The sequence below is a fragment of the Microcebus murinus genome, chromosome 24 (genome assembly GCF_040939455.1).
Source record: "Microcebus murinus isolate Inina chromosome 24, M.murinus_Inina_mat1.0, whole genome shotgun sequence".
Taxonomy (NCBI): Eukaryota; Metazoa; Chordata; class Mammalia; order Primates; family Cheirogaleidae; genus Microcebus; species Microcebus murinus.
Genome location: NC_134127.1, coordinates 7712287 through 7737543, shown reverse-complemented (window position 1 = coordinate 7737543; position 25257 = coordinate 7712287).

Here is a 25257-nt window from a genome sequence, read left to right as displayed (position 1 = left end):
CCACATGACACCTGCCCACACTGTTTATAATAGTGAAGTGTAACACTGTCTGTCCTTGGTAGATACTGATAGAACTAGCAGCCCCATGTATCCACCTCACTTCATGTAAGGATAAAAATAAGATTTACTATGTACATTTCTAGTTAAGCCTCAGAGAAAGAAGAGATGTGCTGATGTAGTAAGAATTAAACACATCCCAGATGAGAGTGGTTTGGACAAATCCCATTGGTACAATTAGTATCTGCTAAAGAATGCACATTTTGTAATTTCTGACAAAGAAAATAAGTCATATGTTAGTCTGAATCCTTGGTCTGATATCTATGGCAAGAATGCATGTTGCATTTTTAGACATAATTTCCTATTGCAACTAATCTACATTTGTGCCACTAAGGTTTTTTTTTTTTTAATTTAAATAAGTATTATGGGATTAAAGCTTCTCATTTTAATAAATATATCAATCTTCTAATGTTCATGCATGCCATATATTGGAATACATTTAAGCTATGATGAGATCAGTGCTAAATCATTTCCAGTTGTATAATCAACTTATGGAAAGAAGATTGACTTGAGGTTACTTGGGGGGAAAATATCCCTTCATTTTGTAGATGAATTCAAACACTTAGGCTAATAACATAATGGCAAAAACTAATTTGACACCAACTATTACAGAATGACTTTGGTTCCATGTCTTTTAAATGGCCCTATTTTATATATATATATATATATATGGGATACTTAGACTTTTCTTTATTAAACTGTTTTTCTTTCTAAGTATGTTTTCATCCATAATATGTGTTCTTCAATTTGATTGATATTAGGAACCTTCCACCTTTCAGACATTTCTCTAAAAATGAGAGTAAACATAGAGCCTGCACTCAAGAATGTGATGATCTCAGGGTAGAGCTGCGGTGTTTACACAAATAACCATCTGCCTCCCTTTCATGACACTCACTGCTCCATTTAAATATATACATATATTTTGGTCTATAAAATACAGGTGCACAATTTAATAACCGAATAGTATTCTAAGGCTAATTACACAAAAACAACCTTTCTCTAACCCATTCCTCCTTTCCTGGGACATTCTTCCACAAGCTAGTTCATTCCCAGTTCTCCTCATCTGTTTCCCCATTATGGTTATATGACAATGTTGGTTCAGTTGATATTCGCATTTTATCTTACTGTAGCTGAGTGGTATATTACCTCCTGATTACATTTTCTTTCTGTATTTCCCAACAGAATCGTAACCCCTCCCTGAACACTGAAACACGAGAGCTATTGTAACAGTTCCACCATTTTTACGGAAACCTTTCTCAGAGCCCCGTCTCCCCAGCTCCCTGCTGTACTCGTGCTCAAGCCTGTCTGATGCCCAGTCCTCGTCCTTGGGCTTCACCACTTTTCTCTCCTGGGTCCACGGTTTACCAAATCCAGTATCTTCCTTCCTGTTTCTTCATTTGCTCTTTTGTTTGAGCAGCACACACCCGTCAGTAGATTCTTGGAGAAAAGAGAAATGGAGATGTTTTCTTTAAGCCTTGCGTATATAAAAATGTTTTATTTTGCCCTCATGTTTAATCGACAACTTGGCAGCATTTACTATTCTAATTTGAAAGCCATTTTGAAGGAATTGCTCTATCATCTTTCTAGATTTAAGTCACCAAGGCCGTTATGTTTCTCGATGCTTTTTATGTTATTGGATTTCTTTCTTTTCTGGAAGCCTTCTAGAATTTTTTTTTCTTTTTCTTTTCTTTCTGAAATTGTATATCGTTGTGATTTGGGTCATTCATCATTCATGATGCTGGGACTTTCACCAACTCTTTTGATCTAGAAAAGAATATTGTTATCTTTTGAAAATTTTCTTGAGTTGTTATACCACGGTTCTAGTTCCCTGGAAAGTGGATAATGAGTTGGAGATTCATATGCAGGAGGCCTGGATATCCTGGACCGATACTCTAATTTTTTGTATATGTGGATCGATCTTAAGAATCAGTGGGCTTTGCTGTAGGAATATTGAATTAGGACTTAGCTGTCTCATTGAGGGACCATCTGTAAGTCGTTTTTGGGTGCTGTTGAGTTTTTCCAGGGAAGTCTACTCCAAACTTTCTCTAAAAATAGTGGCCTGATATATTTTTGCAGTGAAGTCAAATTAAGAAGGTCATTTGTGTGTGTGTGTGTGTGTGTGTGTGTGTGTGTGTGTGTGTGTGTGAAACAGTAACTTTCAAGAATGGTGTATTTCCCCTGGCTTTCCTCTGTGCCAGGTATGCTCAAATCTGGATGCTTTTGAATTCAATTTTTTTTCCACAAAATGAACTGCTTGTTTCTGGGAAGAGGCCAGGTATATAAACACTTCCCGTAACAGTATTCTGCTCCATGTCCTGCCTTGGCCTTCCTTGGTGTCTAATATCAAAATATATGAGCCTTTCCAAGCTCCTGATGCAGAGTTGGGTTGCTTCTCATTGGTATCACCCATCTTCTGATAATTTGTTGTTATCTCTTGATTCCCTGAGAGTTCCCTCTCTTTCTCTTTGTGCTTTTGTGTTCATCTTGACTCTAATTTGAATGGAGTTTCTGGAAGAAGCATAGAAAAAATTTCCCATGCATTTACTGCTCCACTTTTATTCAGAAGTTCCTATTTTCCATTTGAAATGTAACTTTAGGAGGTCAGAGGAGGAAAAGATTGGTTTTGGGGTAGGAACATGACTGGATCAAGGAATCTTTATAAAGTAATAAAGATATTTCCTTTCAGACTATAAGGAGACTGAGCATATAGCTTTTTAAAAATTATCAATACAGTCTGTCTAATCTGTAACAGCACTGAGAGTGTTGTTGAATTTCTTCTGGCAAGATTGATTATTGATTTTTTGACACTGTCTGGAAAAGACTATTTTTTTTTTTTTTTGCTGTTGATTCTTTCTCATTGAATTAAAAAAAATGAAAAATATAAAAAGAAAATAAATGGTGACCAGGGTTAGATTAGGCTTTCTTTTCTTCTCCATTTTCTCCATCCCAAGCAGAATTACAGTGTTGAGGAGGAAAGGTGCTTAACAAATAGTACTTGTTCTTACCGTTGATGCTATCATTAATCTAATAGGGCTGCTCAAAGTTCTGTGGCTGTTCCATTTAGTAATGTCAAAATAACCTTGTTAAAGAAAAATGCTTAACTTGACCTTTAAAACTCTTGTCCTTTTCTCTCTTATTTATTATTAAATTTGTCTTGTAAGATAAAGTAAATAAAAGTTATCTTTAAAAAACTCTACTGTGTTTATTTACTCATTCGATTTCGTGGAGAAACTCCTCAAGGTGTCAACTCCACTGGCATGAGATGTCAGAAAATGCAATTGTGTTATATCTATAATTACACGTTATTAAAGAAATTTAAAAGTTTTTGTGTGGAGGAGGTGACACTTTGGTTGTCTTCTAAATGCTTTCGGTTGTTTTATTTATTTTTTTTAACAAGTGGAATCTGGCAATTTAATAATTATGACTGTGGCCTTATCATTTATTTTCAGCATTTATAGAAAGTATTGACATTATTACTTTTTGTGTGCTGATTGATAAATATTTCCTAAAAACTCAAGAGCTCAAAGGATGCAGGGACAAAAGATACATCTCGGCTTCCATCCCCAATCTTGTACTGAATTTGCCCCTTCAAAGACCAAGGATGATCTCCTAATTGGCAAATCTGAAGGCATTTTCTTAGCTTTAATTATCCATGGACTCTATGTTAGTAAATGATGGAGAAAGAGAGAGCTCTTGGAAAATTGTACTCTCATTGTATCAGTTTATCCCAGATCCTCTTTAACCAATTAACCATTCCTGGGTGTGTGTGTGTGTGTGTGTGTGTGTGTGCATTCTGTTCAACCATCACAGTGTTTTCTTGATGTAGGCATATCTAAAAGGGATCTCCTCATCTTTTTCCATCCTCAAACCTTGTCCCTTGGTGTTTTCCCATTATTGTCTACTTGTCCCTTAGGCTTGCCACCCCATTCATCTTTGACTTGTTTCTCTTCAACTCCTATTTTTCTCACTTCCCAATCTTTCTATTGTTATTATCACTACCATTACCCATCATCCTTCCCTTCTTGTCTTCCCTAAACATTTCTTCAGCATCTACTTTTCTAACCTATCAATCACTCAGTCAACAAATATTTACCAGGTACCCCCTCTGGGAGGCCATCAGCATGAACTGGAAAAATAGTCAAATAATTTATTTCTCCATCTCATAGAACCATCAATAAACTTCATTTTTATGCAGAAAAAATATATGTGTGATTTTAAGAAGATTCTCAGGGTGAATGCCATCTACGATCTGAGTTCAGTTTACCTCACTTTGCCTTCTCCTCTTCTGTGTGAACCAATCATTACAGACAGATACATTGAAACCTATTTAGCAGACCTTGTGTCTTGAGTTTTCCACCTCTGAGCTTTTGTATTTGTTGCAACTTCTTTGCTTGGAGTGACCATCCTTCTTTCGGCTAACCTAAATATGACGTTGAAGCCCACTTCCTCCAAGAAGGCTCATCTGTCACCCCAGGGCTCAATGGTTTCCCTTTCTTTTGAATTATCTCCCTTACCTGTGGATCACATGGCTGGCTTCTGTGAGTAATTGGAGCTTCTCCTGACTGGTCTAAGCTCTTGCAATCTATTTACTAGTTCATTATCCTGCTTTGATCATAGCGCTCACTACTCCCTAACACTTCCTTGTTCATAGATATTGCCCCAGTCTCTCTCCCTCCTCAAGAATATAAGTTCCACAAGGGAAGGGAGCTTGTGTTCATTATGTTTGCATGTCCAGCACAAATTGGTACTTAGCACGTATCGCTGAAAAAGTAAATGAATAATAACAGTATTGCTGAAAAAGTAAATGAATAATAACACTTAATGGGTATATCTCTGCAAACACCATTTCCAGCACTTTGTGTATATTTCCTAAAACCCTGTGGTGTATATTGCACTATTAATGTCATTTTCAGCTGTAGCGACTAAGTTACAAAGTCACATTCATCCAGATACTAAGTATAATAACAGAGTGGGAGGTCTGACTCTGCAGTCCATAAATACATTTACTTTTAGTTATTTTTTTTTAATCCAAAGCCTCAAATATGTGGTAAAATAATGATACATACTTTCTCTCCAATTCCAGAGTAACTTGCTTGCGGATAGAAAACTGAGTCATGTAATTCTTTTTTGTCTCCCACAGGGTTTAGAATTGTCTCCGTGGAAATGGACATGACTTAACAATAAGTGTGATGTCACAAATTTAACCTTAGCAACACCCCCCCAGAGCTATCCGGATGGGATCTAATGGCATTAAGAAGGTGGACGGGGTGTGGGGAGGAGGGAGAAGCCTTTCAAATCATAGAAAGAATGGCCAGGAAGGAAATGAAATCAGACAACACTGACTTTTCTCCTAATGAGGTTCTTGCCCTCTCTCTAAACACACATGCATCATCACCATGAATTAAAACAAAGAAACATTCATGTTTCACGTCTTTTTATAAAACTAGAACCTATTTACATTTCACTGACCTTGAAGTTACTAATGTCCTCAGAAGTGAGGAGTGATGGTTTATGTGGGTGTGTTACGAAATCTTTTCCAGTGATATCATGAGATCGGTTTTCTTAAACTATTCAGATGTTTCCGTTTACATCCCCAACTAGGAAGAACTGTAACTCTGATGAACGACTTTCTTTACCAGACCAGACACCTCATTTCCTGCCTTGAAAAATTTAAATTAGCATCCAAACTGTCCCTAGAGGCGAAAATATATACACGTAGTGAGGCACCAAATCAACGCTGTTTTGAACTGTGATTGTGCTGTGTTAGAAAAATATCTCGGATTGATTTCCACAGTTTGACCTGATATTACTATGCGAAGTTTCCTCATTTGAAAACAATCAAATCCATACCTCAGGAATCATGGACTTGAGGTTTAAAATAAATTAAGCATTTCAACTGAAATTCGGTCTGCATACTCAAAAAATAACAAATTGATGCATTCTGACAGTAATTTCGGAATTGATTGTTCTTAATAGTGTTACTATAAGCAGCACAAATCAAAGGACATTTGTTTCTATGAATTTCACCTGTGCAATCAGATAGATTTCATCTCACTTTAGCCTGTCATTATCATATCATCTCTATAAAGTCACCCCAGCGTTAAACATCGATGCTTCACGTGGGGAGAGGAGAAATCTGAGCTGTTGGTTTGTTGTGTGATGGGAAAAATGGCCTCAATGCTACTTTATTGGTAGCCCGGTTGGGTCCATCAAAACCCCTAACTTATGCTGCAAGCACTTTCCACCAGAGTGCCCGTTCTTTTTATATTTATTTATTTATTTTTCTACCCATGCTCAGGAAGCCCATATCAATAAGATGTTGTTATATAGCTGTCATTCCTGTCCTACAACAAATCTCACTGCAGCGGAGTGTCCTGTGGCTGCAGATGCTATTAATGCTTTCCCCGCTCTGTCAATTGATTTCAAGGCTGCCTCCCTATCAAGCAGTGTGCTCCTTCAAATGGGAACATGAGCCGGGCGGAAGAAAAGGATCATAAAAGTGTCTGACAATCTCACATCATCTTCACACAGCTTGCCGTTGCTGGATAAATCCTTCCCGTGTGGGTCTTTTTTTTTTTTTTGTAACCGTTTCCCCAAATCTCCAGTTAGCCTTCCCATTTTCCCACTCTGTTGGGGTATTGGGTTCATTTTCGAAATAAAACGAAAAAGGCCAAGTAGATGTTTTCTCTCTTTTAATTGTCAAGGCAAGTCATCATTGATATAGTAGTAGGTATCCACCACGTGTTCTCTGCAGTGAACTCAACTCGGCCTGTGTTCTTCCAATAGGAGTGCAATAACATGTTTCCAGTGAGGCCTCAAAACAAACCCTGCTTGGGACTTTGATATCTCCCAAGATACACTCAACCGTGTCGTCTCAAAGTATCTTCTTGTTTCCTGTAGGATAATGTAGATATTACGCAGCATGGCCTACGAGGAGCTTCAAGACCTGATTCCAACATATATTGTGACATTTGCTAGAGGATTTGGGGTAATGAATTATGCTACAATGTCACGAGGTGACAGGGATATTTTGGCTCTTATAATCTGGTGGAGGCACCATGGTATATATGGTTTGTTCTTGGCTGAAGTATTGTTATGTGGTGTATGACTGTACATCGTGCTTGGCAAGGTACGTGTTAGGTTAAAAAGTAGAACTGAAAGCAAAACCTTGAGGGAGAAAAGGGAATACTTTTTATTTAAGTGAGGAAAGAATAGTGGAGACCACAATATAGGAATAGAGCTAATAGTTGGGCATCGAGAAGGAACATAGACACTGAAAACCGAAGCAAAATTTATCATGAACGTTTACTTAGTTCCAGTGTGCGTAGCAGGTGGCCAATGCTACCCTTTCCCCAGGGCCCAATGTACCACATTTCCAGTTCCAATGAACAGTTCTGTTTTTACTTTGAACTTTTCATGAAAACAAAACAAAACAAAAAAAGCATCGCCCTCTGGCAAGCACTAATGACAAAGATGATTTGGAGGAAAATAAAATTTTGCGAGCAAAGCTGGGTGGCTCTAGATGCCAGTGACCAAGGCTGTTATTTGCTGTCTGCTTTGTTCTTACGGAGTTGGCTCAACCTTTCCCCTGATGTCCCGGACCACAGCTGGACAGAGCGTAGATGCTTGAAGAAGGGGTGGTGAGAAGGGGATGTGTGTGGACGCGAACTCAGGGGATTTCTCCTACACAGCCTGCCAGAATGAGAAGGTGAGGACGACAGCACACGTGGAGTGGCAGTGATCGGTGGCTACCCCTCCACCCCACTGCTCTCTTTGTGATGTTCCTGCTGTCACCCAGGCAGGGACAGATGGAGCTATCAAGTGAGAAAGACAACACAGACCCAGAGGAAGAATGGCTTGCCACCTGTCCAATAAGAACCGAAATGGAGCATCTCTGCATATTTTGCAGATTGGAGATATGAACCTCGAAATGAGAGGATTACTGTCTCATTAGCAGGCATCTAAAATACCCAAGCTCAGTGGGCCCACTGGAGCGAGTTGAATAAGCTCTCGTGAAGGGCATGGAGAGATATGGGGATTAGAACAAAACCATATATGTGCCAACAGGTGGAAAATACAGCTTGCTTATCTTTTTTCCCCCCTCTCCTTTTATGTGCCTGCGAGATAATAGTCCATGTACTCATTCAGACTGAACTATTGACTAGGACTTAGTGCGGCTACTCCGCCTCTTTTTACTAATTCTAGTAGGATTCGTAATGTTATCTCTTTGCTGCCCGACCCTTCCGAACCTGCCAAATGAGTTCTCTCACAATGCATATTAATCTCAGACATGTGGTTGAAAGAAAGAGCTGATAAGTCCATCTTCAAGATGTGATAAGTATAAAGCATTTCTACCGTGTGGGTATTGTGTTAAACATCTGCCGTACCGCCAGAACCTGGGGATATTTAATTAAAAACACACACGTAGAAGATAATGAGGAGGGAAGCAAGGCTCCGCCTGTATGTGGGCTTCTAATTCCTGATCATCAATAGGTATCTTCTTACTGTACTGTATTGTATTGTTGCTAATTAAATGTTGCATCAAAAGTTTTGCACTGATCTCAAAAGGAAAGCTACAGTTAAACACATTTTTAAATTCGTATGTAACGTGTGTGTGCGTGTGTGTGTGTGTGTGCATAACAAGCTTAAATAGCTTAGGCATTAAGGTAGTCATAAATGCAACATTAGGGTTAGTTCAGTTCCTTGAAAAGTGATGTTCTATTGGGGAGAAACACTTGTTTGGGGATAAGAAGCAAGAACATAAAAAATAAAAAGCTTTCGTAAACCTGTGTTATGAAGCTAAACTGGGAAGCTTAAATAATCATTCCTGAACAAAGGGAACTGCATTGCAAAAAGCCTGCCAGAACTTGAGCATTCATTTAAAGGGAATTCTTATAGGCTATTTCTGCCAAGGAAAGTCAGGTTGAAAGATGACAAGTTTTCTTTCCCCCTTTATAGGCTATAATTTATACTTTGAGGACTATTTTTTCTTTTTTTTTTTTTTAACTTCTCCTGCAGATTTACTAGCTCTAGTTGTTTAAGAAACACAATGATTTGGCAAACCCAGAGAGGGAGGATGCACCTTGAGAAATTTTAGTATCCTTGGGTTCCATAGAGACTGTCAAGCCTTTCATCTCCTCCCTGTTAGCTCTCAGTAAAAAACCCCTTTGCTCTTTTCAAAGGTCAGGGTCAGTAGATATTTTTGTAGGGGGCACATTTGAACTAAAGAGATGAGCAAGCGCACTGACAGCAAGAAGCATCTGAAAAAGAATTGACGAGAAAGAAAGAAAAGGTCATTGTCCTGAAATCGTTCCCTAGAGTGCAGGTGCAGGGCAAAGGGACAGAGACCTAGACTGAGGACAAAACAACAGAAACAGGTGACGCTGGCACTGGGTCTCTTCACTTGCTTGAGCGCTACTTGAGGAAGGTTATTGCCAAGAGTGAAATAATAGGATAAAAAGAAATATAGAAGCCGGGTCAAATGATTCCTTCTCCCTCCCTATTCAAATCTAGCTCATTTTCTTGTTCTTAGGGGCTCTGAATCCTTCAAACTAGAGTCATATTAAATGCATGGTTTGGAAAAAAATGATGACACCTTAAGTTCATTCAAGAAATGGCGAAATCATTGAAACGGTGTAGACAAAGTCGTCCTGATACGGTCTATAGCATTAACATCTACAAAGATGCCCTTTCAATCTCAAACCTATAAAATCACAATCTTTATCTTTCTCCTGGTTGCTTTATCTGAAATTAAAGTACAATGTTACCTGGTAAACAGTGTCTTGATTTTCACTGTTAGACTAGTTATGCTTTAATATATAATACTGAGTAAATCAAAAGAAGACATATACTTTTACATTCATTTGTTTTTAAATTAAATAAAGAAAATCTCACCTCCCCAAAGAAGATATATGGATATCAAATAAACATATCAAAAGATGCACATCACATGGCACCAGGGAAATGCAAACTACAATAACAGTGAGATACCACTACACACCTATTGGAATGGCTGAAATCCAGAATGCTGACAATCCCAAATGCTGATGAGGATGGAGAACAACAGGAACTCTCATTCATCGCTGCTGGGAATACAAAATGGTACAGCCACATTGGAAGGCAGTTTCTTACAAAATTAAACATACTTTTGCCATATGGCTCAGCAACTGCATTCTTTGATATTTACCTAAATGAGTTGAAAACTATGCATCTACACAGAAACCTGCACAAGGGTGTTGACAGCAGCTTTATCCAAAATTACCCAAACTTAGAAGCAACCAAGATGTTCCCCAGTATGCGGATGGATAATCTGTGGTACATCCAGACGATGGAACATTATTTAGCACTAAAAGGAAATGAGCTATTAAGCCATGGAAGACATGGCTTAAATGCATATCACTAAACGAAGGAAACCAATCAGAAAAGACCGTATACTGTACCATTCCAACTATATGACATTCTGAAAAGGGCAAAACTATGTAGACAGTGAAAAGATCAGTGTTTGCCAAGGGTTGGGAGGTGGGGTGAAGGAGGGAAGAACAGGCAGAGAACAGAGGATTTTTAGGGCAGTGAAAACACTCTGCATAAAGCTATAATGGCAGGTACGTGTCATTATACACTTGTTCAAACCCATAGTATGTCCAAAACCAAGAGTGAACCCTAATGTAAACTGTGGACTTTGGGTGATTATGACATGTTGGTATAGATTCATCAATTATAACAAATGTACCACTCTGGTGGAGGCTGTTGGTTATGGGAGAGGCCATGCATGTGTTGGGGTAGGGGGAATGTGAGATATCTCTGTACCTTCCTCTCAATTTTGAGGTTTCTCTAAAAAAAAGTTTTGTTTTTTTTTTAAAGAAAATCTCACAGCTATCTCAAATTTTAGAAGAATTTTTTAAAATATGTGTAAAACTATTAAGTAGATAAAAAAGACAACAATAAAAAACAGCATAAAATATATTGACTATATCTACTGCCTTCTTATTATATACAATTTAGAACCAGATTTAATGGAGTATGTTTATCTCAAAATATAGGTATCTCAACAACAAAGTGTTTGAATGGCTGCTTCATCTCATCAAGGTTACTTTCTTGACTTAAGTTGGCTATAATTTTCTAATTTGCTTTGATCCTTGTTCATGTATTTTAAGATTTCCCACTTCTTTGGCATACTATTCAAAAATCTGTTGTCTTTCTTCTGTGATAGGGTTTTCTTTTACATTAATCTTAACCCTAACAAGACAGGTCTGACATATTATAAAATAGAAAGAAATCCACTGACTTCACATATTTTTTTTGATTTTTAATATTCTTGTTCTTGAGCATTTTTAATACTCCATTGAAGAAATAGGGGTAAGTATCTGTTGAGGGAACTATGATTAGAAGCAAGACTATTAGGAAATTTGATTTTGGTTATTTTACTCTCCCCACCCAAAGAAATTTTAAACTTCTCTTTTTCCTGAAGATGCTTGTTCTGCATTTGTGTATAATTTATCTTTGTACTAAAAGTTGCATTTACCTCCAAGAATTTATAGCCAGGAATCAATTTCTTAGTCTACAGTAGAATTTCTACTTTTTCAAATACATTAATTCTAGGTCTCTTAAAAAATAAGTTGTCTATGTTTTGTTTACATATGGCAGTATGTCAAAACAGACATAGGTTTGTAGTTTCTTCTAAGAGTCTTAACAGTAACTCCTAAAAGTAATGAAAAGATAAGGGTGAAACTAAAATGATAACAAAGAAACCTGGATATCTTAACAGCTGTTTGTGAAACCAGGAGAGCTTGAATGAAGGGTAGCTATTGATTGATAAAAATTCAATGTAGACTTTATATGAACTTGTTAATTTTAAGAATTATTTTGCTCCTTGGAAGCAAAGAAGTCATCTGATTTCATATGTGAAGTCCATATATGTTTTTTTCAATTCATGTTTTTATTTCACATAGAATAGATTTATTTAGTCACTGCTTCCACTCTGTTTCATGGTTATATTGATTTAATTTTTCTGCCAGTTAAATAAATATTTTACAAAAGACTCTTCTCTCTTTATCACTCTTCCTATTATTGATGTTTCACTTGATGAGATTTTGTCCTTATAAATTACCTTCTTTTCCCAGTAAACAAAATTGTTTTGCAAACTTGCTGAGAACAAAGCAACACAAACAACCCATAACACACAACCACAATAAAAACTGAATAAAACCAAAAATATGGTTTTTATTTTCTGCTTTCCTAAGATCTAGAACCTTAGTTTTAGAAGATGTAAGAGATCCTTTAATGAGAATTAACCTTTTAAAAAAATGCTTATTTTTGTAGCAGTCTTAATTTAATTCTTAGGTACATTTTTCTTTCATCTAGTTCCCCTTTACCACAAGGAAATTTGTTAATCAGACAAATTTTCCACTGGTGAATATTGGTCAGCATCTAGTTGACAAAGTCTATAGATGGAAGTTGGCAATTTCTTGGTTTGCATTTTAAGTTGTTCCCTTAAACATTTACTTATATCTACTATAAATCCTTCCTTATTAACTACATCATGTTAACCATACAAAGGTAATCAATTTCTATCATTCTAAGCCCAGAATCTAGATCCCTGAATTATCATTTTACTCCTTCAATACTGATGAAATCCACTTGTTTCCACATCATTTAAGTATCAAGATGATAAAGTCTATTTATAAGCATTGAATCCAAGAATGAGTATTATGTAAATGCAGAGAATCATTATTTTATCCTAAACTAAGGAGCATCTCAGATCAATGCTATGATAAATTGTTGAATTTATTGTTCGAGTCCTAATGGCACACACATTATATTGTCAATTTCAAGTTACTGAGCAACTTGTTCCAAAATGCTTCCATTCATCATATTGACGGTGATGTTAATCAAATTGACTATCCTTAACAAAAAGCCCTGCTTCGTTTGAGTTATATTGCTTTTCTGCCCACGGGGAACATTTACACAATTAACAAAAGCGGATCGAATGCTAATAAAGAAAACAAATGAAGATTTATTCATAATCCTCAAAAGAATTGTAATAATTTAATTAAGGTATATGTTTCTTTTGGAAGGAAAGTGATAAGATGAAAAAAAAATCCTCTGTGAGAAGGTGAAGGGAGGGGCAAAATAGCTTGTTCAAGAATTCTTTAGCTTTTGTAATTTTCATTGATTTAATCTCAAAGAACAATACACAGGAATCTATTGAAGATAGAAGTTAGCACTTGGGGAGAAGAAAAAAAAAAAGGATGATCAATCAAAATCTGCAGCTTGCCAAATATTTAAAAGATATAGAAGCAGTCAGGAGAGAGAACAACAGTCTGGGGTGGTCCAAAGGAATAAAAGACATATTTAATGGGATGAAACTAGGGAGCAAAAGAAAGTTCGGACTGATAATCGAGTCATGTTTCCTGGCTGCCACAGATTATTCATTTCTAAGCAATGCTGGACTTCCCATGGAGATGCTTTTCTTTAGAGCTTTGTTCTCAGCCATTAAGAGAGAAACAAAGCTCCCTAAACTATGATGTGAATGAAACTTTAATGTTCGTGAAGATTGTTTTGTTCGGCTAACAGTAGTAAGGTCTTTCGGGGGCAAGAATACTAATGAAGTAATAGCATTTCAACCTAAAGCAGACCATGAGGTTCAAAACCTAATCAATAAACCAGGTACAAAGAGTATTTCAGAGTAATTTGGGAAGCTGTAGCCACTTTTTAAAGTCATCAAAGTGCTAATCCTGACTCTTAAATTTATGTATAATGGAGAGGAAGTCATGCCTCCATGCATCAGAAGAAGCCATGTATCATGGACCCATTGTCCTTCTGTGTGGATGGTAAGTACATTCTATATGACAAACATAGGATTGATATGTGCAAAATGGGTATATCACTAAGGGCTAAAGCATGTAGGATTGACTAGAAGGGAAATCAATGAAAGCTGGTCCTTAGGGAAGCTAGTATGAAGCAGAACAACTGACAAATTTGAATTTGTGAAAGAGGTAGGAAACTAGATGCAAAGGTAGATCTATGGGAAGTCACCAAGGCAATGATGAACATTCTGTCATCTCACAATACTGTAGAATTTATGAAGTCTTCATGTTTAACCACCTAAAACATATAGATTGCTTATAGGAAGAGGCTTTTATACAAAAAGAACCTAAAACATTATGGTTTTTTCCCTTAAAAATTCCTCCCCCCCCAAAAAAAAATCAAAAGCATAAATAAAGCTACAGAATGTTTACGGAAATGCCTACCATGTTTCCCCGAAAATAAGACCTATCTATAAAATAAGCCCTAGCAGAAATTCTAAGTATTTGAGCAATAGAAGCCCTACCCGGAAAATAAGACCTAGTGATGGGCGTGGCTACGTAGCGTATCTGCACAACCCATGCATTTCGTTGTGGAGGGTCAAGAAGATGAGCAGCCCTTCTCATCTGCCCCATCATCACAGCTACTATCCCAGAGGTGACCAGAAAGGTGCGGGCAGCCCCACCAACAAGGTCGGCTCCCCTTGCCAGGTCCCAGCCATCGTGTGTGTGCTGCAAGCTGAGGCTTTGAGGGGAAAATAACACATCCCCTGAAAATAACCCCTAGGGTGTCTTCTTGAGGAAAAATAAATATAAGACCCTGTCTTATTTTGGGGGAAACACGGTATATATAAAGGAAGAAGTATACACAATGGAATAAGTACTGAACTAAAATTTTTGAGACATAGATGCTCCATACAGTTCTGCTATTAACTAGCATCAAACTTTTGGTGAGAATCTTCCCCTTCTGGACCTCAGTCTGGCCATCTGTAATGAATGAAGGAATTGAATAAATTAGGTAAATAAATATCATTTCCCAATTGCTTCAATGTTCCTTTCTTGTTCTACATTTCTAAAATCCTCTTTCAAGTGACTAGGAAAATGTGTAGAATTATACATGGTGTGATGGTTTTGATCGTGGGAAAGCTCATTGCAGGCTGAGGTTGATTTGGGAACACATGAAAGATACGCAGTTGGGGTGAATGGTGAAAGGAACTCCAACCAAGAAACTGGTATCTTTCTTTTATTGCGCCCTGTCCAGTGTCAGTCTTCTTTCCATTGGCATGGTGGTGGGTGGGTCTCAACCTCAAATCTCATGAAGAGACATCTAACATCAGACAGATGCAGGAACGTTTAGCTATACCCTATCTGATGGAGGAGTTTGGTGTCAGGGTTGGAAAGAGAAGATCTAATCCAATTGGTTTGATCCCTGAGCTAGGTAGCTTCCTCCACTTGCAGTTCATCATTTCAGCGGGATATAACATCAGTGTCTTAAAGACTACCAGTTCTTCCTTTCACACACACCCAGAAGGATGCTGGAGTTGGAGAATCCTATTTGACAAGAAATTTAAAAATGAATAGAATGAGAAAATGGAGTAAGTTAAACAGAAAAATTTCCCACTTTTCAACATATATACTTAAAATTATTAACTGATCTAGGTTCTCTGATATAAGGCAAAGAAACACACAAAAAATGCATGGGTTGTGCAGATACGCTACGCACCCACGCCCATCGCTAGGTCTTATTTTCGGGGTAGGGCTTATATTGCGCAAATGCTTAGAATTTCTGCTAGGGTTTATTTTATGGGTAGGTCTCATTTTCGGGGAAACACAGTAGGCATTTCCGTAAACATTCCGTAGCTTTATTTATTCTTTTGATTTTTTTGGGGGGGGGATTTTTAAGGGAAAAAACCATAATGTTTTAGGTTCTTTTTGTATAAAAGCCTCTTCCTATAAGCAATCTATATGTTTTAGGTGGTTAAACATGAAGTAAGTGCACATGCTTGCACTTACTCATGTCATTGTATTATTTTTTAATTTGGAAATACGAAGGCTATTGTGTTGCTCAGTGCCTGCGTCGGTGAACGTCAGGAAGAAGGTTGGGGTTAGAGATGACACAGAATGAAATCACTTATATTTTAAGCAGTTCATTGCTTTGCCTTGAAAATATAAATTAAACACAAGCTGTTAGGAAGGACAGGGCTTTGCACCGAGCCGTGTGGAAGAGGGCTTAGGATTTAAGGCCCTCAGTATTAGCATGTTTGGCTTGTTTTGCATAATGCTTTCAAATAGCAAGATTCATTGCTTAGAATGTGGCACTGATTAATGATTATACAGATGGAGATATCTTGCAAAAATTATTCAAATAAGTGGAAATCTGGACAGATTTTATACCAAAACAGGAAATCTGACTAGTAAATATAATCAGCTAGTTGGACAAATCCCCATTAGCCTGGATATCTCTTATAACCCACCTAGAGAACAGGTTCCATTTAGAACTGATATTCCACATATTTCTTGTCTTGATAAGGGGAGTTGATAACAGGTAGTAGTTGCTGGGATGGGTATAAAGGATGTTGAGCCTCTGAACTTGGCTGTACCGTTTATGAGCTATGTGGTCTTGAGCAAGATACCTGGACACATCTACACAAATAAATCTCATATATATATATACAAGATGATAATGCCTATCTCTCTTCCTTATCCAGAATAGTGAAAATTGATTGAAATTAATGTTTACGGCATAACAATGATTAAAGAATAACTCAGTACCTGAATCCCAAGTTCTTAGCCTTATCCTAAGTATAAAATTATAATTGAATCATCTTTGATTTTTTTACAAATGACCTAAGAGGTCAGAATTATCTTTTCTTTTTTTAAAGATGAGAAAACTGCTGCTCAGCGTGCTAAAGGAACTTCTCTAAACTCACGTGATAAATGAGAGGCAGAATATAGCTTTCAGTCAGTTTTCCCTGGTCTTAAAGGCTATCCTTATTCAACTGCACTCTTGGACAGCTGCAGGGGACCAAACAAGTGACTCTAAGTATAAAACATTTTTAGTTGTGAAGTATCAGCGCTATAAGCAAAAATATGCTGTAAAAGTCCCTGTTGCAGCTTTGATCATTTCTATTCTGGTTTTACAAGCATGGTTAGAAAGCTTATCAAAGGGTACTCATTTGTTAAGACTTTAAAATGCCACTTAGCCCATGAAGCTTAGTTCAGTTAAACTCCAGGTCAGGGCTAGTGGCTTCTTACTTGCATTAACATGACTTTTGGCAATTCTAAATATATAGTAGTCTTTTGTGTTTTCCTGTGCCTATCTTTTCCTTTAGATGGATGTAGTGTCATGTGGCTATTTAAATGAAACTTCATTAGAAGTATTTAAAATGTAGTCCCTTGGTTACGCTAGTCACATTTCAGGAGTCCAACAGCCACATGTGGCTATTGGCTGCTGTAATTGGGAATGTAGATGCAGGACACTTCCACCATCCCAGAAAGGTTTGTTGCTTGGTGCTTCTCTAGCTCAGGGATTGTATACTATGGCCTGCAGGCAAAATCTGGCCTGCTGCCTGTTTATGTTAACTAAGTTTTATTGGAAGACAGCCATACCCATTCATTTAATGTTTTCTTTGGCTGCTTCTGTGTTACAAGGAAAAGAGTTGAGTAGTTCAAACAGAGAACAAATGGCCCACTAGGTCTAAAATATTTACTATCTAGACCTTTCTCAAGAAAGTTTTGCAGACTTCCAATCTAGACTAAAACCTGCTTGAGGTTTAAAGCTCCAAGCATGTTTCTTTTATTTTGGGTCCTGTCATCTCAGATTATCTGGTAAGAACCAATGTCCACTTGCTGAATTGAGTTGTAAGAAACTAACCCAAGGTCCCACAGCTAGTAAGTGATGGAGCCAGAATTCAAAGCAATTTCTTCGGATACAAAACTATGTGCTCATGTCATGCCATCATGCTATCTCCTGATCTTCTGGGGTTGTTAGGACACCGGTTGGAACCTGAGGGTGGCCATGAGTTGGGGCCATCAGTAAGATTCCCTTTGGATGGGCTCAGGTTGTCAACAGGGCTTCTACCTGGGGGGTCCTCACATAAAAGCAATCACAATGGATAATGAAAGGGAAATTCAGACACATTTGGATTTCCATTCCTCCTCTCACCTTATTTGTCCCTATTCTCCATGTTGCATTCTCTGCTCCAGGTGGAGTTATCTCCCTTTCTCATGAATTTTCTGGGCACATTGCCACACCAGCACTTTTCAGTTGCCAGAAGAGATACTACGTACGATTGTTCAGTTTGTACACCACCATGTGCATGACTGATCATGGTCGCTGTTATGTTTACAATTCTCTTCCCCCCAACATCCAATGACTCTCTCCTTGACTTTCTTCAAGAATATATTCACTTCCATTCCCTCTTCAGGAAACCCTTAGCACTTCCAATCCTCTTTACTCAGATTTATTTTTCTAAGCATTTATATTCTAACATAGGATAATATTTATTTACCTTGTTTGTTTTTTATTTTCCTCTTCCCCTAGAAGCTCTATGGAGGGCAGGCCTTTTTTGTTATTGTTCGTTGATATTCCCCAGTGCTGAATAAAGGATTTGGAACAAAACCCTTCACTGTCTTCTTCTGAATTTCTGTGCTGGCTGGCAGTCATATCTTAGGGGGTCAGGAGTGAAATATACAACTAAATTAACAAGACCAGCCATAAGTGCATTTGCCCATGTCCTTTGGTAAGTTTTCCTTTCTTCTCTAATCATAAAGTATCATGGCTCTGTATTATTTTGAAATCCGAATATATCTCAATATACATTAATATATATGATATATACATATATGTAAATATCAGTAGTACAAGGAACAAGGGTTGTGGTTAAACAAGCAATATAATGGAATTGCATGTGTGAGTGTGTGCACATGTAATGGTGTGTATAAGATAGAGAAAGGGAGAGACATTGAGTGTGGTGGTATTTATTGGAATAAATACCAGATGTTGGATTTGACTGAATGCTAATAAAATCTATCATATATTTATTGAACACAGCTAAATATGTGGTGGCAAACATGCTTTGAGCAACTGAATTATCTAATGCAGCTACCAAACAGTGTTATCACTATTGGTGCTATATTATTTCAGGGAGTTTCTTGGAATCTGAAAGAGATTCTGTTTGTTCCTTCCTATAAGATTTCTTTTTTTTTTTTTCACCCAAAAAAAAAAAAAAAAAAACTTAGAGATTGTCCATAAATCAAATAGAAAGGCAGCGAGAAGTAGAATGAGGGATTCTGTTATCCCTCTGGGGTCTCCCTTCATTTTTACTCTCTAAATATATTGAAAGATCAGTTACATTCCTTTGAATCATTTTTCTTAGCTGAAGGAAACAATATCTCACTGCCATTTCAAAGAATCGGTTAGTTTTGCATAATCTGGACAGATAAGAAAAATCAGGTTCAGTGGTGAGGAGCATGAAAAAGAGTTTTGTTCAAAGTGTCCTTGCTGTACAATTTAGTGTCGATGCCAATCTTTTAACTGCCTTTGAAGTGGGGCTGAAGAAGCTTATAACAAAGATAATAAAACTATGAAATTTAGACTCTGCATTGGCTGAAATGGAATAATTAGTTTAGAATTCCTTAAATTATGTGGGAGGTAGGGGCAGAGAAAAATAGAAAGAATGAGAAACAGATTCTCAGCAACAGAAGCTAATAATTTAATCCATACAAATTGGTGAATATTCATTGGGCGCCCGGGGAATGCTAACCACTATTGTGCAGAGATGGACTGGATCTGTATTAGCACAGAAAGCGGTTACACAGAGGCATCCCCAACATCAAACAGCTTACCTTTGGAGGACAGGAGAACAATAAAAAAAAAAAAAAAAAAAAAGCTATGTACTATCTTATACCCACTTAGCATTGTTAACTTTTCGAATGTATTTATCCATTTTTTTCTTGTTTTGTTCTTTTAATAATATCATGTTTATGTCTAAAGGAGAGTTGCTAAATTAAAAACTAAAAAAAAAAAAAACAATAAAAAAGCTATAAGCAGGAATGTCCCTTTTCTGTTTTTTTTTTTCCTTGTGTTCTTGGTGCTCCTATACAGTTTCCCTAACAATTTACCATAATAACATTGGTAATTTCGAGTTTTTAATCATAAAAAAAAGTGAAAGACTTATTAAATTCTTGATCAGATATCTTGACCCCTGATGCCTGCTGTCTCTCCATCACCTTCGTCTCTTTATTCACCTGAGCTTTATAATTTCTCTTGAAGTGCATTACAGAGGCAGACTTCCAACTGGTTAAAGATCTTATTTTTTTTGCATTGCTAGTTTTAAAAGTGCAGAAAGTATCCTGGGACCCCAAAACAGACCACCCCAGATCTATTTTTAAACATATAAACGCCAAAGACAATTGACTTATGTTTCCACATAATGAACGTAATAAACTAGATTTGCCTTTAAAGCTCAAGATGAAAGAGGTAGTAGGTCTCCCCTCATCTTGTGTACATGGTGCAGGTGTCACTATGGCGTCATCTGAGGCAGGTGCCCCCTGCTTCACCTGTGACATTGTACGGAGAGCCAGTCGTGTGAAACAAATCTTGAAACCTCTGAGCCAAAAATGGGAATTATGTCTGATGTAAAAACTTTTCAAAGTATGGATTATAAGCTGGAGAGGCAAAATTATTCAACTTTTCCAATAAAAAGACCACATTCTTAGACTAAGTGCATATACAATTTCCCCAAATGATTATGATCCCTTTTTAAAATATAAGCCTATCTAAATTCTCGATATTTTTTTTTTTTTTTCGAACTCTCTGTTTTGGAATCGTTCTCAGAGCAATGACCACATTTTTCTTTTAGTAATTTCATCCCGATTATAGCAAGTCTTCATGTTCTGAATAAGAAAGTTGAATTTTAGAAATAGCTAATTCTGAACCAATTTCACCAAATATAAACCATGGGAAAAGTGATCAGGCTAGCTAATATTATTTTTAATCAAAAATAAATTGGCGAATAGTTAGTATTGAACTGGGGTTTTTTTTTTTTTTAGTAGTATGAATACTGTCTAAGACAATTCCAAAGCTTTGTTTGAATTATGATGGGACTAAAGAATAGTTGTTCCATCCATCATAGACTAACTCTAACCTCTTCTCTTTCAAAGTCTTTTGTTACTATGAGCAAACATTCTAAAGTGAAGAGAAGACAGTGTTACCAGGTCACCTTTCTTGTTACACAGCTTTAGTGGGTCACTTTGAGGAGCTTACTGGATGCTGCACAAGTTCAGCAAGATAAAATTTATAAACTGGCCATGAAAATTCATATATCATTTTTTCTCTCTGAGTTTTGAAATGAGATTCTTTTCCTTAAGAATTTATTTCATTTAAGCCTTTAGGTCAAGTACAAACAAAAACAATGAATGATAAAGAACTTAACATTTCACTTTTTGTCAATGGAGAGACCTCTCTTTTTCAGATAAACAAATTGGTTACTGCTCTGAGTTAATTTTTCTCCTAAGAGTCAGAAAAAGAAGATCTTGTCTTCATACATAATAACTACTGGTTTCAATATTAATTTACAGGAGTAAATTATTTTTTCTTTAAAGTGATGTCTTCCTTCGTCAGTTTTGTTGGATGTTAATACAATATTATCTGTCATAAATTTGGTTCTAGGCATGGTCTTTCCAATAGGAGGGAGGATTTTTATTTGGCAGATAAAGCCAGTTGTTTATTCGTGTGTGTGTGTGTGTGTGTGTGTGTGTGTGTGTGTGACCATGAAAAGCAATGGGAACAGAGGAGATAAAAAAAATTTAACCTCTCATTTTGGAGGTTACACAAAATCCAATTGACCTTTTTAAAAAGATCTAATTGTCATGCACCCAGGTGCTTTCCGGGCTCGAACTGGCAGTCAAATATCACAAGAAAGGTTATTCTTGTTATTTCAAAACCTGCTTGAACCAAGAATTATTGTATGTCCTTAGGGGAGGGTTTCCAATTAAGCTCATCATGGGGTTTTCTGTTTAATTAATTAATTACTAAATGTTTGTCAAGTGTTTTGAAGATCTGAAATGAAATATATGTGCAAATTAGTATTATTCATGAAAAGCAAATAAGACATTAATCCTTTTCATTTCCTCATAGGTATGTTACTTTAGCTGGCCAACTTTTATGAGCCCAGATAGTAGTTGCCTTCTTACAGTTTTATAAAATGCACAGTACAAGGAAAACGTGTAAATTCAGAAATACAATTTATAAGAACTAGATAATGTATTTTTCTCTGTCATTTTATGTAACCCATGTTCTCTAATTTTATCAGTGATAAGTTGCCTCTGTAGAATCAAATAGGAATGTGTAAATATCAAGTGGTATTTTACAGTGTTCCTTGCATTATTTAAGTAAACTTTAGAATTGTACGAGATCCCTCAATTTCTGCATTAATTTCAAAGGGGGATTTAAGTTAGGTAGGAATGGAGAATTGTTTTCCTTTGGTACCCTTCACTGAAAGTTTTTAATAGAGTAGCTATTTCACCACATCTTCCGTTTTATACTATTAGGAATAAAAGGAAAGTTCAGTCCATTTGAAGTCCATTAAATTTCTGGACCTTGCTTATTACAATGCTCATGAATATAGAACCAAAGAAAAATACTGGTTGTGACTTGGAAAACACACAACACGTACAACACTGTAGAAAATGAAGGGTAACTATGACGGTTTACAACTTTTTGTGTTCTCTTCAAACCATGTCTCCCACGCATCATCAGATATTTCAGCACCGGGAGACACAGAAATATACTGGAAAAATAGCTTAGTAGCAATTTTTGAGACATTCAAACACGTAATCTTTGTTATAGAACCTAGTATAGCTGCAAATCATGCTTTAAATATAAAATTGCAGAAGGTTTTGCAACCTTTAAATCTTTTCTTGTCATTTTATGTTTCTGGTGTTAAATTTTGGTGTGTTAATGTCATCTTCACTTGGTAATATTTACAGCACCTAAATCAATGTTGAGGACACACAGAATATTGAAGGATCAACTCTACTTATTCCAAATACACTTTAGTATTTTGACTGGCAAACCAGAGTCGAGAAATAACTGCGGCGGAATGATAATGAGAAGTTTAACAGTTTTATGATGGTTGAAGCTGACTTTATGAAAGTTGATAAATTTCATCTTGTAGGTTTCAATTTCTCATTCCCTACCCAGAGATGGGGAGAATACATTGATACTGCATTTCAAATTGGCTAGATCAGAAGGAACAGCAGCTAAAATCCATTACAACCCAATTACATCCATCAGCTGAAGCTGTGTGCATTCACTCGTGAACATCAGCATTTAATCCATAAAGAGGAACTAATGAGAAATTTGAAAATGGAATCCACGCATCAGTAAGTTTGGAGAGATTTTTCTGGGATTAATGATCTGCCAGAGCATCTTAAACATGCTGGAAAGCCATTCTCTCTGGGTTTGTTTACTGACCAAGAGAAAAAAAGGAGGTTTCCTTCTGTCTGCTCATCAAATATTTGAAAGACTATATACTCGTCTTAGTCCTTGAAAATGGGATGCTGTGAACTTTGGAAGTAAGGTATGTGTTGGCAGACACACAACTGTCATGGAATGAGAACAAATGAATTATTAGGTGGGAAGTTCCCACCTACAGATTAGTAGCGAGTACCCTAAACAAATTCTTTTACCTCTATAGATACTCAGAAAGAAGCACCCTTTTTATCTGAGTCCTGGGAGCATGTTTAGAGCTGCATACAATGGCACTGATTCTATGCAGTAGCAACTCAAAAATAGTTTTCATTTTTGATAGTTGGTGATTGCGTAGATAGAAATAATATTCCAAGTGTTGCCTTGCAATTACTCAAAGGAACAAAGCAGCTTATAGATAGTATAGCATAAGCTTGTTCACAATTGCATAACTTTATATGTACAATTTCTGAGTTAATAAGCATATAGCTTGTGACAACTTAACACTGGGTGAAGCTTGAGAATGCTTCGGAATTTCTCGTCACCTGGTGAAGTGATTTCTGTTGGCATACAACTTAGGGATGTTATTTTATCTGAGGTCTAGGAAGTGTAGTTAACAGATGAAAGAAATATGTATGTGTAGTTTGGTGAATCTGATCCTCGATGATGTTTGGGAAAGGATTTGGTTTCATTTGCTGTGCTCTGGAAATACAGTAAATATGTAGATTTCATTTTCAAATCACATCAGACAGTGTAATTTGTTCCTGTTTTCTGTGGTTCCTGCAGGTTTCTTATCTGAGGAGCTGTGAGTATGAGCACCTCGTGATGTCGATGGCTTTAATATAGGTTAAAATAATATGAAATTAGAGTTCTTATTTTTTCCACTTACGCAAAATTTCAGAGAGAAGTTTAACTTCTTTCTATCTTGAGAAAAATAAGTAGTGCAGGCAGTAAAGAAAAAAGTTTTAGCTTTGTATTTTTAGCAAAGGAAAGCCATTGCAAGATGTTTAGTGGAGGAATCACGTACACGTTTTTAGAAGAGTTACTCGGGCTGCAGTGAGGAAGACTGCATTGAAGTGAGGCTGTGAATGAAAAGTGCAGAGATGGCAATAAGGTTTTTGCTGTATTTTAAGTATTGAGTATTGGTGGTGGAAAAGGTATTGGGAGAGGAGACATGTTGAAGAATATGCCAGCAGTAGAACTCACAGAACTTAGTTATTGAATACCAGAATTTTGTTGAGAGCAACTAGGTTGTCGGTGGTTCTATTCATTGAGAGAGGGGTAACAGGGGAAGAGAAGATTAACTGTGGAAGTCTGGACAAGGCTGCTATTTTCCCCTGCTGATTATCTGAAGTAGGTTAGCTATTGTCTAAAAGATCTCTGTCTTGCTAAGTTACCTTTTTTTTCTGTATTTTGGCTAGAGAGAGCTGGTTTTTTCTGGGACTTTTGTTTTCTGCTATTGGTGTTTCCAGGTTGCTGGCTCCTCCAGCACACAGTCTGAGATGTATGAGGCACAAAGAAAAATCAAGAAACTCACATCAGGTATTAATAATTCCTTGGGTAAAAGGTCGCAAATGGTATGCTTTCTTTCTCCACCTTTCAGAGTCCTTTTATGATTGTTTTTTATATAATGTCCAGGGCATTTAGATATACTTAGAAGGAAGAGTGAATATATTCCTTCTTGGTCTGGAACTGCAAGTAACTTAAGGTTTCATAAGCTAGAAATAATTCTAATGGAAAAGAACCAAGAGAGAAAAGACTAATGCAAGAAACAAAGTTCTATTACTGCCTGAAATATTGACCCTTAACATTTAGACCTAAGATTAATATATCTTTATTTAAGACTTACTTTTCCATATTTCTAGCATTATGAGAAACTGATCTATAAGTTCTGTTTCAAAAGTAAAGTGAAGGAAAGCCATAGCT